Below are 12609 nucleotides of genomic sequence, written 5' to 3'. Positions count from 1 at the left end.
AAAGCTCATTCAATTCAATTCAATGAAGGCAAAGCATTTCAAATTAGAAGTTATGGAAGATGCAATAGATTTAACGTTCTCCTTTATACATCATGTTCCAACCTGAGGTGCCTCGATGCATTTCCAATACTCCTGATTTGCAATGTACATTCTTTACAAGGCACATAGCTAGCTTCGAGCCCCTCAGTGTATGAAAGACTATTCCCCACTGTAACTCTGCAGGAGGTGGCCCAGGAGTATATACTTTGTTTGAAAGTTATGTAACAAGAATTATAAAAACATTTCAATGTGAATCCTGCAGAAATTACAATAGTACCAACTTACCCCAAACATGTTCAACTCATTACGATTACAACAGATTTCATGCTGACAAATTGTATTCCATGTTAGGCCTACAGCCCGAAGGCAAAAGCAATTCAAATTGGCAGTTATAGAAAATATAAAAGACCTACATTGTTTTTCCATTTACCATGTTCTGCTCAGAAGTTCCTCAACATTTCAAAACTGCTGATTGACAATGTACACTTTGTAAGTCAACACGACCTGAGGGCTTCTAAAGTTTCCAGCCTCGCAGCACACTTTGACTAAAAGAACTTAATGTGGAGGTGCCCATGTTGAACAGGGGTGGACAAAGTCAGAGATCACACGACACCAGGTTATGGTCCAACTGGTTGGACCATAACATGGTGTCATGTGATAAAAGGCCTTAGATTGTGGACTTTCTCCATTCTGCCTTTGCAGGGACTGCCCCAGGCTTTATTGTGTCCCTCATGATGTACATTGGAATGTGCAGAATGCCTATCACCAGAACTTTTCAACAAGTACCAAGACATCGCTTGGCTGGTATTGAGAAGGGCACTAACCATGAGATCCTTTATGTATAGCTGGTCAGACTGCGCCACTGCACTCTGCCCTCGAAGTGGCTGTGGCGGGTGGTGGGGGGTGGCGTGGAGGTGGTGGGGAAGGGGTGGTTTGAGACTGTCACACATCTCCTTCTGGAATGTGCCTTTGCAAAGGAAGTATGGAGAAAGATGCAGTGGCTTGTGTTGAGGTACGTCCCTAGCAGCTCCGTGATATGGGGCTCTGTGTTCTGTGGTCTGTTTCCTGGGACAAACACCAATTCAAACAACAACTGCGCCTGGAGGACCATCAACTCAGTGAAAGACACTCTTTGGTCTGCCTGAACCTTGTCGGTCTTCTTGACCAAGTTTTTCAGACTGGCACTTTCCAAGGTCCAAGACTATGTGCTGAGGGACGCATTTAAACTTGGGGCAGTTGCTGCCAAGGTGCAGTGGGGGAAGACCACTATCTGAGGTCTATCTGCCGAAGTTAAATGGGGGTCTATTTAGTTATCGGACCCTACTAGTGCCTCAAATGCATGTAAATGTAGTCTTGTATGGGTAAGAGATGTCTTTGGTTTGTTTGAACAGAGTCAAACTCCAATGTTTCAGAGATAGTAGGAACTGCAGATGCTGGAGAATCTGAGATAACAAGGTGTAGAGCTGGATGAACACAGCAGGCCAAGCAGCATCAGAGGAGCAGGAAAGCTGATGTTTTGGGCCTAGACCCTTCTTCAGAAAAAAATGTTTGTTTGTTTTATTGATATGCTACTGTACATAGAACATAGAACAGTACAGCACAGTACAGGCCCTTCGGCCCACGATGTTGTGCCAACCTATTATCCTACTAAGATCAATCTACCCTGCATGCCCTACATTATACTATCCTCCATGTGCCTATCCAAGAGTCACTTAAAAGTCTCTAATGTATCCGACTCCACTACTACTGCCGGCAGCGCATTATACACGCCCATCACTCTCTGTGTAAAGAACCTACCTCTGACATCTCCCCTATACCTTCCTCCAATTACCTTAAAATTATGCCCTCTCGTAACAGTCATTTCTGCCCTGGGGAAAAGTCTCTGACTATCCACTCTATCTATGCCTCTCATCATCTTGTACACCTTTATCAAGTCACTTCTCATCCTTCTTCACTCCAAAGACAAAAGTCCTAGCTCCCTCAACCTTTCCTCATAAGACCTGCCCTCCAGTCCAGGCAGCATCCTGGTAAATCTCCTCTGCACCCTCTCTAAAGCTTCGATCTTTCCTACAATTAGGTGACCAGAACTGAACACAATATTCCAAGTGAGGTCTAACCAGAGTTTTATAGAGCTGCAGCATAACCTCATGGCTCTTAAACTTAGTTCCCCAGCTAATGAAAGCCAACACAACATATCCCTTCTTTACAACCCTATCAACCTGGGTAGCAACTTTGAGGGATCTGTGGATGTGGACCCTAAGATCCCTCTGTTCCTCCACACTGCCAAGAATCCTGCCATTAACCCTATATTCTGCATTCAAATTCGACCTTCCAAAATGAATCACTTCACACTTTTCTGGGTTGAATTCCATCTGCCACTTCTTTGCCCAGCTCTGTATCCTGCCACTGTCTCGTTGCAACTTACAACAGCCCTCCACGCTGTCCACAATTCCACCAACCTTTGTGTCATCGGCAAACTTACTAACCCACCCCTCCGCTTCCTCATCCAAATCATTTATAAAGATCACAAAGAGCAGAGGTCCCAGGACAGATCCCTGCGGAAGACCACTGGTCACCGAGCTCCAGGCTGAATTCTTTCCATCTACTACCATCCTCTGTCTTCTATTGGACAGCCAGTTTTGTATCCAGACAGCCAAATTTCCCTGAATCCCATGTATCCTTACTTTCTGAATGAGTCTAACATGGGGAACCTTATTAAATGCCTTGCTAAAATCCATATACACCACATCCACTGCTCTGCCTTCTTCAATGTGTTTTGTCACATCCTCAAAGAATTCAATAAGGCTCATGAGGCATGACCATGCTGACTATTTCTAATCAGACTGTGCTTTTCCAAATAATCATAAATACTATCTTTCAGAATCCTCTCCAATAATGTGCCCACCACAGAAGTAAGACTGACCGGTCTGTAATTCCCAGGATTATCTCTGTTCCCTTTCTTGAACAAGGGAATGAAATTTGCCACCCTCCAATCATCTGACATTGAGGACGCAAAGATCATTGCCAAAGGGGCAACAACCTCTTCCCTCGCTTCCAACCAGAACCAAACCGACAGCTCCACAGCAATATGGCTTGAGCCACCTCACACCTCTCGGAACAGTAGAACCAAACCATTATCTGACACTTGGTGTTTATATTCTGAGGGTGTACATACAGCTTGATGAAAATACACACATGATGAGGGTGATGTTGCACATGTTTTTTTTCCTCCTTTACCTAAATCTTCTTACATAATGCCCCCGAAAACACAGTTAATTTCCAGCCACAATATAAAGCACAAAATGGCTTCAGTGATCACTGTGGCACAGGAATGAGGAATGGGCCAGACTTTTACTACATACAGCAGGATCAAGAAAGCCTCACACCAGATGAACAGGTTTTTATCTGCAATTAAGAGGGGTGACACTCTCACATGTTCAGCTTTTGTTTGGCAATGGCTATTCAATACATACCGGCTTTAATGCTTTCACTGCCTCCTTCAAATCACATTGCTAGCAGCATTACAAAATCGAACCTAAAAATGAATGGGATAAAAAAACTGGTCCAGCCAGTCCTCCAACAGTAAAAAAAAACTAACTTGGCTTCTAAAGCCAGCTTTATTGTTGCAGACACTAACCCGTCTATGCACTGATAGCATGTCCAAGCAGAAAATGGTGCCATTGTCAATGTACAGTGAAGTTTTAACCTGAGTGCTTCCCCTAACTCGGATAGCCATTTCTCCAATGCCGGGATGTTTTCTGATGGACTTGGCAAAAGGTCATCCCTTTAATACAATACTATTCACTTCAATACAGCACAGGAACAGGCCCTTCAGTCCACCAAGCCTACACCAATTCCTAGTCCTTATTTAGACCCACTACTTATTGCCCATGTCTGGCATCTATCCCTTTGTTCACCTCCCATTCATGTGTCTATCATAAGATACATTTTAAACATTGCCAACATGCCTGTTTCCACCATCGTCCATTGGCACTGAATTTCAGGCATCCACCACCCTCTGGGTGAAAGATTTTCCCCGAGCATCTCCCCTAAACATTGCCCCCTCACCTTGAGCCTGTGCCCTCTTGTAGTTGACCTTTCCACCAGGGAAAAAGCCTCTGGCTATCCACCCTATTTATGCCTCTCAGAATTTTGTAGGCCTCTGCCAGGCCGCTCCTCAGCATCTGTCTTTCCAGTGAAAACAATCGAGTTTATCCAACCTCTCCTCATAACTAAAATCTTCTAGACTAGGTAACATTCTGGTAAGCCTTCTCTGCACCCTCTCTAAAGCATTCAGGCCCTTCTGGTAGTGTAGTGACCAGAACTGCACACAATATTCCAAATGTGGCCTAACTAAAGTTTTGTACAGCTGTAACATAACTTGCCAACTTTTAAATTTGATGCCCTGGCCGATGAAGGCAAACATGTTGTATTCTTTCCTGACCACCTTATTCACCTGGATGTGCATGCACAGAACTCTCTGTGTGTCAATGCTCCTAAGAGTTCTGCAATTTGTTGTATAATTTGCACCTGAATTTGATCTTCCAAAATGCATCACCTCGCATTTGTCTGGATTAAACTCCATCTGCCATTTCTTTCCCCAAATCTGACATCTGTCTGTATCCCACTGTATCCTTTGACAATCCTCCTTACTATCTGCAAGTCCACCAATTTTGGAGTCATCCGCAAACTTATTAATCAGATCACATGTATTTCCCTCCTGATCACTTATATATATTACAAACAACAAAGGTCGCAGCATTGATCCCCGAGGAATACCACTAGTGACTGATGTCCATTCTTCAAAGTACCATTCCACCGCTACTCTCAGTCTTTGATGACCAGGATGTTTTCTGATCGACTTGGCAAACGGTTCTGTAAGACACAGGAAACAGGGAATGAAGGTTAGCCCTATCTGACATTTGATATGAAAGGAAAGATTTCTGTTTCCCACGCTTTGATTGAAACTATTTTGAAATGTCTAATTGACCACAGTGCCAATTGCTTTTTAGAGAACAGTCCCCAGGTTTCAGTGCCTGTTGTATGAATAAAGGTTTTGGGTGTTGTATAGAGCCTTTTGCCGAATCCATCAGAAAGGATGCAAGCCTGAGAGGGGTGACTACTCCAGGCAGCAGGGGCCTACAGATTAAAGCCATGGATAACGTTGCTGTTTTCTGCTCGGATCTGCTGTCAGTGTGCAGACTCATGAACACCTGTGACCAGTTTAAACTTTTTTTTTTAAATATACTTTATTCGTACAAAATACAAAAAAAAATAAACAAATTTTCACCTACCCGGTCATGCTAGCCGCCCCGGGTTACCATGGGGGTACGTACACCAACTAAAGGAAAAAACAAAGGAAAAAGAAAAACTCCAGCGGTCATCTCTACCCGTAGTCATAGTTGGCCCCCTGACCAGTTGGAGGAGGCGCCAGCTGGGCCCAGTTTCTGAACAGGGCTCTGATACGGTACATGCGAGGGGTCTTACACGGTGGTCTTTCCCCACCGCGCCTTGGCGGCGGCTGCCCCAAGCTTTAGTGCGTCCCTCAACACGTAGTCCTGAACCTTGGAGTGCGCCAGTCTGCAACACTCGGTCGGGGTTAGTTCTTTCAACTGGAAGACCAGCAAGTTGCGGGCGGACCAAAGAGCGTCTTTCACCGCATTGATGGTCCTCCAGGCGCGGTTGATGTTGGTCTCGTTGTGGGTCCCGGGAAACAGCCCATAGAGCACGGAGTCCCGTGTCACGGAGCTGCTCGGGATGAACCTCGACACAAACCACTGCATTCCCCTCCAGACCTCCTGCGCATAGGCGCACTCCAGAAGGAGGTGATAGACTGTCTCGTCACCCCCGCAGCCACCTCGAGGGCAGCGTGCAGTGGCGCAGAGAGCCCGGGTGTGCATGAATGATCTCACTGGCAGAGCCCCTCTCACCACCAGCCAAGCAATGTCCTGGTGCTTGTTAGAAAGTTCTGGCGATGAGGCATTCTGCCAAACGACTTTGGCAGTCTGCGAGGGGAACCACCCGAAAGGATCCACCCTCTCCTTTTCCCGAAGGGTCTCAAGGATGCTACGTGCCGACCACTGCCTGACGGCCTTGTGGTCAAAGGTGTTTCCCTTCAAAAATTTCTCCACGAAGGACAGGTGGTACGGGACAGTCCAACTACTTGGAGCGTTCCGCGGCAGCGAGGCCAAGCCCATCCTTCGCAACACTGGAGTCAGGTAGAACCTCAGTAAGTAGTGACACCTAGTGTTTGCGTACTGAGGATCTACACACAGCTTGATGCAGCCGCACACAAAGATAACCATCAGGGCGAGGGTAGCGTTCAGCACGTCCTTCCCCCCGTTTTCTAGGTCTTTGTACATGGTGTCCCTGCGGACCCGGTCCATCCTCGACCCCCAAATGAAGTGGAAGATGGCCTGGGTGACCGCAGCGGCGCAGGTCCGGGGGATAGGCCGGGCCTGCGCCACGTACAACAGTACCGAAAGCCCCTCACACCTGACGACCAGGTTTTTACCCGCAATGGAGAGAGACCGGTGGACCCACCAGCCCAGCCTCTGCCGCAGCTTTGAGATGCGCTCCTCCCAAGTTTTAGTGCACGCCCCAACTCCTCCAAACCAGACACCCAGCACCTTCAGGTAGTTTGTCCTGATGGTGAAGGGGATGAAGGAGCGGTCGTTCCAGTTGCCAAAGAACATGGCCTCGCTCTTGCCCCTATTGACTTTGGCACCCGAGGCCAGTTCGAACTGGCCGCAGATGGCGATCAGTTTAAACTTGCCTCGGGTGCTAAGGTAAATTGAGGCAAGAGCAAGGCCATGCTCTTTGGGGGCTTGGCGGACCAATCCTTTATCCCCTTCACCGTCTGGTCAGATTACCTGAAGGTGCTGGGTATTTGGTTCAGAGGGGCTGGGGCATGCACCAAAACTTGAGAGGAGTGGGTCACTAAAGCACAGCAGAAACTAAGCAGGTGGGAGCACCAGTCTATCTCCATTGTGGGTAAAAACCTGGTCATCAGATTTGAGGTACTCTCAGTGTTGTTGTATGTGGTGTAGGTCTGGCTTATTCCCTGAACCTGCTGCAGTCACCTGGGCCATCTTTCACTTCATTTGGAAGTGGATCGAGTCCGAAGGGACATTATGTATAAAGAATTGGAAAAAGGAGGGTAAAACAGACCCAAATGTACCCTCACCCTGATGGCCACCTTTGTGTGTGGCTGCATCAAGCAGCGCATAGACCCTCAGTACGCAAACACCAAGTGTCATTACTTACTTAGGTTCTACCTGTTCCCAGTGTTGAGAACGATAGGCTTAGCTTTGTCACTGTAGAACGCTCAAAGTAGTTGGACCCCGCCCCTATCACATGTCCCTTGTGGAGAAATTTGTGAAAGAAAACACCTTTGACAACAAGTCCATCAGGACGGGGTCAACACATAGTGTCCTCAAGACCCTTCAGGAAAAGGAGAGGGTGGATCTTGTTGACTGGTTCCCTGAGCAGACTGTGAAAGTCATTTGGCAGAATGCCTCATCACCAGAACTTTCCAGCAAGCATCTGGACATCGCTTGGTTGGTTGTGAGAGGGGCTTTGCCTGTGAGATCCTTCGTGTGTGCCCGGACTCTCTGCACCACCACATGCTGCCCTTGAAGCAACTGTGGAGGGGACAAGACTGTCACACATCTCCTTCTGGAATGTGCCTTTGCAAAGGAAATCTGGAGAGGGATGCAATGGTTTTTGTCAAGGTTTGTCCCGAGCAACTCTGTGGCACAGGACTCTGTGCTCCATGATCTGTTCCCCGGGACGCACACTGAGACAGACATCAATTGCGCTTGGACGACCATCAACTCAGTGAAAGACGCTCTTTGGTCTGCCCGAAACTTGCTGGTCTTCCAGTTGAAGGGGTTGACCTTGACCGAGCTTTGCAGACTGGCACATTCCAAATTCCAGGATTATGTGTCAAGGGACACGCAAAAGCTTGGGGCAGCTGCCACCAAGGCGCAATGGGGAAAGACTGCTGTCTGAGGTCCTTCTGCCCAAGCATAGTGGGGGTCCATTCATTAATCGGACCCTTCTGATGACTAAGCTAAATGCCAAAAGTTTAATAGTAAGTGTAGAGAAAGGCAAACCACAATGCTTGTTTTCTTCTCAGTAAGAGACTGATCTGAATGGCTTCATTAACTGTGTAAGTACATAAAGATTTCCTTCTATGAATAAAGTATATTTTTTGAAATTAAAATAAAGAATGGAAGTTTTATTGCATATCCATGAAAGAATGAGTTCAATTTTAAGACTTCATCTGTATTTCCCCACCACAGAAAAAAAGTTCCCTTGTCCATTCTATCGACTCCTTTTATCAACAGCACAGCTTAATGTCATCATCCTTTGACCTTCTGTATTCAATGGAGTATTTTTTAATGGATGGTTAATTGTACAACTGAGATTGATTGAAGTTTTTCGGTAACAGATACCAGTTGATACAAAACTTAGAAAAGAAGACGGAGTTAAGACATGGATCACATATGAGTTAAATGCGTTACAACTGGTGAAAGAGGCTGAATACTCTATTCCTGTTCAGATGTTCCCATCGGCACAGTTTACTCTGCCACGTGATGTTCTTAAGCAATTTTGGAAAGACAGTCCTTTATAACTTTACCATAGTTGTTTATAAATATCGTAAAAATATGAGATTCGCGACAGACATCATCACACTCTAAGTTTCCTTTTCCCTCATTTTTCACAGGATCGCGCATTTTAAAAAAAACTTGAGTACAAAACATGAGAGAGGCAGTGCTCAAACACTGAGCGGCACAGGACCGACAACCTGCAATATCATTTCGTGCGGGGAAAGGCAGGGAGGCCCCGCCCTCTCATCTACAAACTGTAATAAAGCACTGCGAAATGAAAATAGGGTTTCGGCTTTCTGTGGGATATTAACTATTTTGCGCTATTGCAGCGGATCATATTGACATTGGTTGTTCTGTAGTATCGATAGTATTTGCCCGTGTGGTCAATCACCATGACGCTGAACAGCTTCGTGGGTAGTGGGTTGAGGGTAAATTGGTGAATTTTTCAGTATAATCTGGTTCCTCTTCAAATCATATAAATCTTTCGCCTTTTACTAAAGATTTCCGTGGAGTGGAGCACTCAGAGTTTTAATCAATTTTTTATGGCTCTGCTTTTGTAGGGCTGATGATATAATTGCAAAGACAGAACAGTTGTGGTGTTTGTTAAGGTCTGACGAGGTTGGTAGTTGTTGGCACCCACCTAGCTTTGCGTCCTAAAAAGTGCACTTTTAACTACTAGCCAGATTTTAAACTTTTTTTTTGTTGATAGTTTATTATCTTAAAGGACATGCTTAATTTTGCCTAGGTCTTAATTTTATTGGTGTCTGCATTGCTGCCTGTTTTTGTAAGGCTGTTTTTGTTGGTTGCAAACACAGATTTGATATTTCCATTAATTCTTCTATAAATCCTGTGCAATGCTCTCGTTCTTGACCAGGAAAGTTTCTCCCAATCTACCCTTCAGAATCAAAAACAAAGTTGCTGGAAAAGATCAGCAGGTCTGGCAGCATCTGTGAAGGAGAAAACAGAGTTAACATTTCAGGTCCAGTGACCCTTCCTCAGAACTGATGGTGGCTGGGAAAACGTCAGTTTATATGCAGAAAATAGGGAGGTGGGTGGGGTAGGGAGTACACGATAGGATAGAGCCCAAAGAGAGAGAAAGACAGTTGGACAGACAAAGGAGTTGCTAACGATCAGGCTGGGAGGGTGAATAGTTGTTAATGGGGACTGTTAGTGATGAACAACAGCGGGTGTGTAGTGGCAGGCTATGTGGTAACAAGGCCTGGTGTGTGGGGCGGGGGGCTGGGACGTGGGAAAGTTTAGGCTCTAAAATTATTGAACCCAATATTGAGTCCGGAGGGCTGTAGGGTCCCCAAACGGAAAATGAGGTATTGTTCCTCCAGCTTGCGTTGGGTTTCACTGGAACACTGCAGCAAGCCAGAGATGGAGATGGCGGCCAGGGAGCAGGGTGGTGCATTGAAGTGGCAGGCAACAGGTAGTAGGGTCATTTTTGCGAGCAGAATTTAGATGTTCTGCGAAGCAGTCGCCAAGTCTACGATTTGTTTCCCCAGTATAGAGGAGACCACATTGTGAGCAGCGAGTGCAGTAGACTAGATTCTGGGAAGTACAGATGAAGTGTTGCTTGACCTGGAAGGTATGTTTGGGCCCTTGGATACTGGGGAGGGAGGAGGTAAATAGGCAGGTGTTGCACCTTCATCGGTTACTGGGGAAGGTGCCGTAGGGCTGTGGGGAGGTGTTGGGGGTGAAGGAAGTGTGGACCAGGGTGTCCCGGAGGGAATGCTCCCTGTGGAAGGTGGACAAGAGAGGGGAGGGGAATATGTGTTTGGTGGTGGCATCTCGCTGGAGGTGGTGGAAATGACGCCTGATGATCTTCTAGATGTGGATGCTGGTGGGATGGTAGGTGAGGATGAGGGGAACCCTATCACTGTTGCGGGAGGAAAGAGAAGGGGTGAGAGCGAAGTGCGGAAGATGGGTCAGACCTGGTTGAGGGCCCTGTCAACAATGGAGCTGGGGAATCCTTGGTTGAGGAAGAAGGTGGACATTTCGGAGGCTCTCTTGTTGAAGTTGGCCTCATCTGAACATATGCGACAGAGACGGAGGAACTGAGAGCCGTCTGTCTAGTCACTGAAAAGATGAGTGAAAGAAGGAATATTGCCATTGGAAAAGTGATTGAGGAAGGTGCTTGGTTTTGTTGCTCCCCAATTCCGAGGTTCCTCGAGGGTCACTCTGAGAAACTACTGGCAAACTCAAATTTGTGAGAATGTTGCAAGGGAAAGCCGAGTTGTATTCTGCTGTGTGGGACTTGATTGCTCAGGATCTGCTGGAGGTACCTTGTGCTAGTCCATGAGGAAAGGTATAATCACCCTCACCGACAAGTCGAAGGGGTAGGAGGGAGGAAATTAGAAATTGGCAACCAATTTCACTGCTGAATGGAGATTGCAAGATCCTGTCAAAGGTCATCGCCAACCAGGTCAGGTCTGCTCTGGGATTGGTGATTCACCTCGACCAGACCTGAGCTGTACTGGGTAGGGCGATCTCTGAGAACCTCATGCTCCACAGGGATATGATCACCCACGTGCAGAACAGGGCGTGGATGCCTGCTTCATCAGCTTGGACCAGGCGAAGGCGTTTGACAGGATATCGCACATGTACATGTGGGTCATGCTGTCCAAAATGGGCCTTGGAGAGAGAATGCACAACTGGAGCCGACTGGTCTGTTCTAACATCTTTCATGCAGTTTCTATCAATCGGTGGGAATCAAAAAGCTTCCCAATCAGATCCAGAGTCTGATCCCATAAATTCATTACCTTCTGAGTGAGGAAATTCAGCCTCATCTGTTTTAAACATGCAACCACTTATTCTGGGATTAGAAACTGTAGTGCTGGTCTCTCCCACAATGGGAAGCAATCCCTTTGCATTAGCCTGTTCAAATTCCCTGAGAATCTTGAATGTTTTAATAAGGTCGCTTCTCATTCTTTGGAATTCCAATGAGTACAGGCTACAACTACTCAATGTCTCCACATAAGACAGTTCTTCCGAACCAGGTATTAACCTAGTGAACCTTCTGTGGACTGCTTCAAATACGAATATCCCAAAAGGGAGAATTGCAAATAAATATATTATCTTCGACAGTTTTCATGTTGAAGGGTCTAGGCCCGAAACGTCAGCCTTTCTGCTCCTATGATGCTGCTTGGCCTGCTGTGTTCATCCCGCCCTGCACCTTGTCATCTTAGAGACAAGCTGTTTGCCTTCAGGCAGCTCTGAACAAAGGGGATCATTAAGACTCATTCTACTCAATTTAAAATGAGCACTAACGCTTTTACAGTTAGTTAATTGTCTCACAATGGCCAGTCAAAGACTGGAGGTAAAGCATGACTTTCCAGTTTTAGTGAGATGGGCTATGAGTACCTGAAATAGCTCTCTTTCTCACATGACGCAAGTTGTGTGAATGAGGTAAGCGGGCAATTCGCTCGCACTTTGAATGTTTTATGTTTAAACCCCACTTTTGGTTTCATCTTAACGGTCTTTGTCTTTGCTGTGGGTTCATTTCAAAAATCGGAATCTGTAATCCATGAAAATATGAGATTCGTGACAGACATCACCACACTCTCCTTTAAGTTTCTTTTCCCTGACTTTTCACACGATCGCGCATTTTTAAAAAAAACAACTTGATGTGCACAAAGAATGAGAGAGGCAGTGCTCATCTCCTCGTCCAAACACTGAGCGGCACAGGACCGACAACCTGCAATATCATTTCGTGCGGGGAAAGGCAGGGAAGCCCCGCCCTCTTATCTACATAACTAGAATATAGCAGTGCGAAATGAAAATAGATGTTCGTCTTTCTGTGGGATATTAGCTATTTTGCGCTATTGCAGCGGATCGTATTGACTTTATTTGTTCTGTAGTATCGATAGTAATTGTCTGTGAGTACAGTCTCCATGACGCTGAAGAGCTACGAGCATAATGGGTCGAGGGTAAGGAGGTTGATTTTTTCAGT

The 12609-nt window shown here is 46.2% G+C and overlaps 1 non-coding gene across 1 annotated transcript; it reads left to right on the top strand.

Annotated features, from left to right (window-relative positions):
• Nucleotides 1–9104: 9104 nt before the first annotated feature.
• LOC125484124 lies at nt 9105–9217 on the top strand. Its single transcript, XR_007262979.1, has one exon. It is a non-coding gene; the product is annotated as a U5 spliceosomal RNA (small nuclear RNA).
• The last annotated feature ends 3392 nt before the right edge of the window (nt 9218–12609 follow it).

Source organism: Rhincodon typus, chromosome 9 (assembly GCF_021869965.1).
Source record: "Rhincodon typus isolate 14 chromosome 9, sRhiTyp1.1, whole genome shotgun sequence".
Taxonomy (NCBI): Eukaryota; Metazoa; Chordata; class Chondrichthyes; order Orectolobiformes; family Rhincodontidae; genus Rhincodon; species Rhincodon typus.
This window is presented reverse-complemented; position numbering and strand designations above follow the sequence as displayed.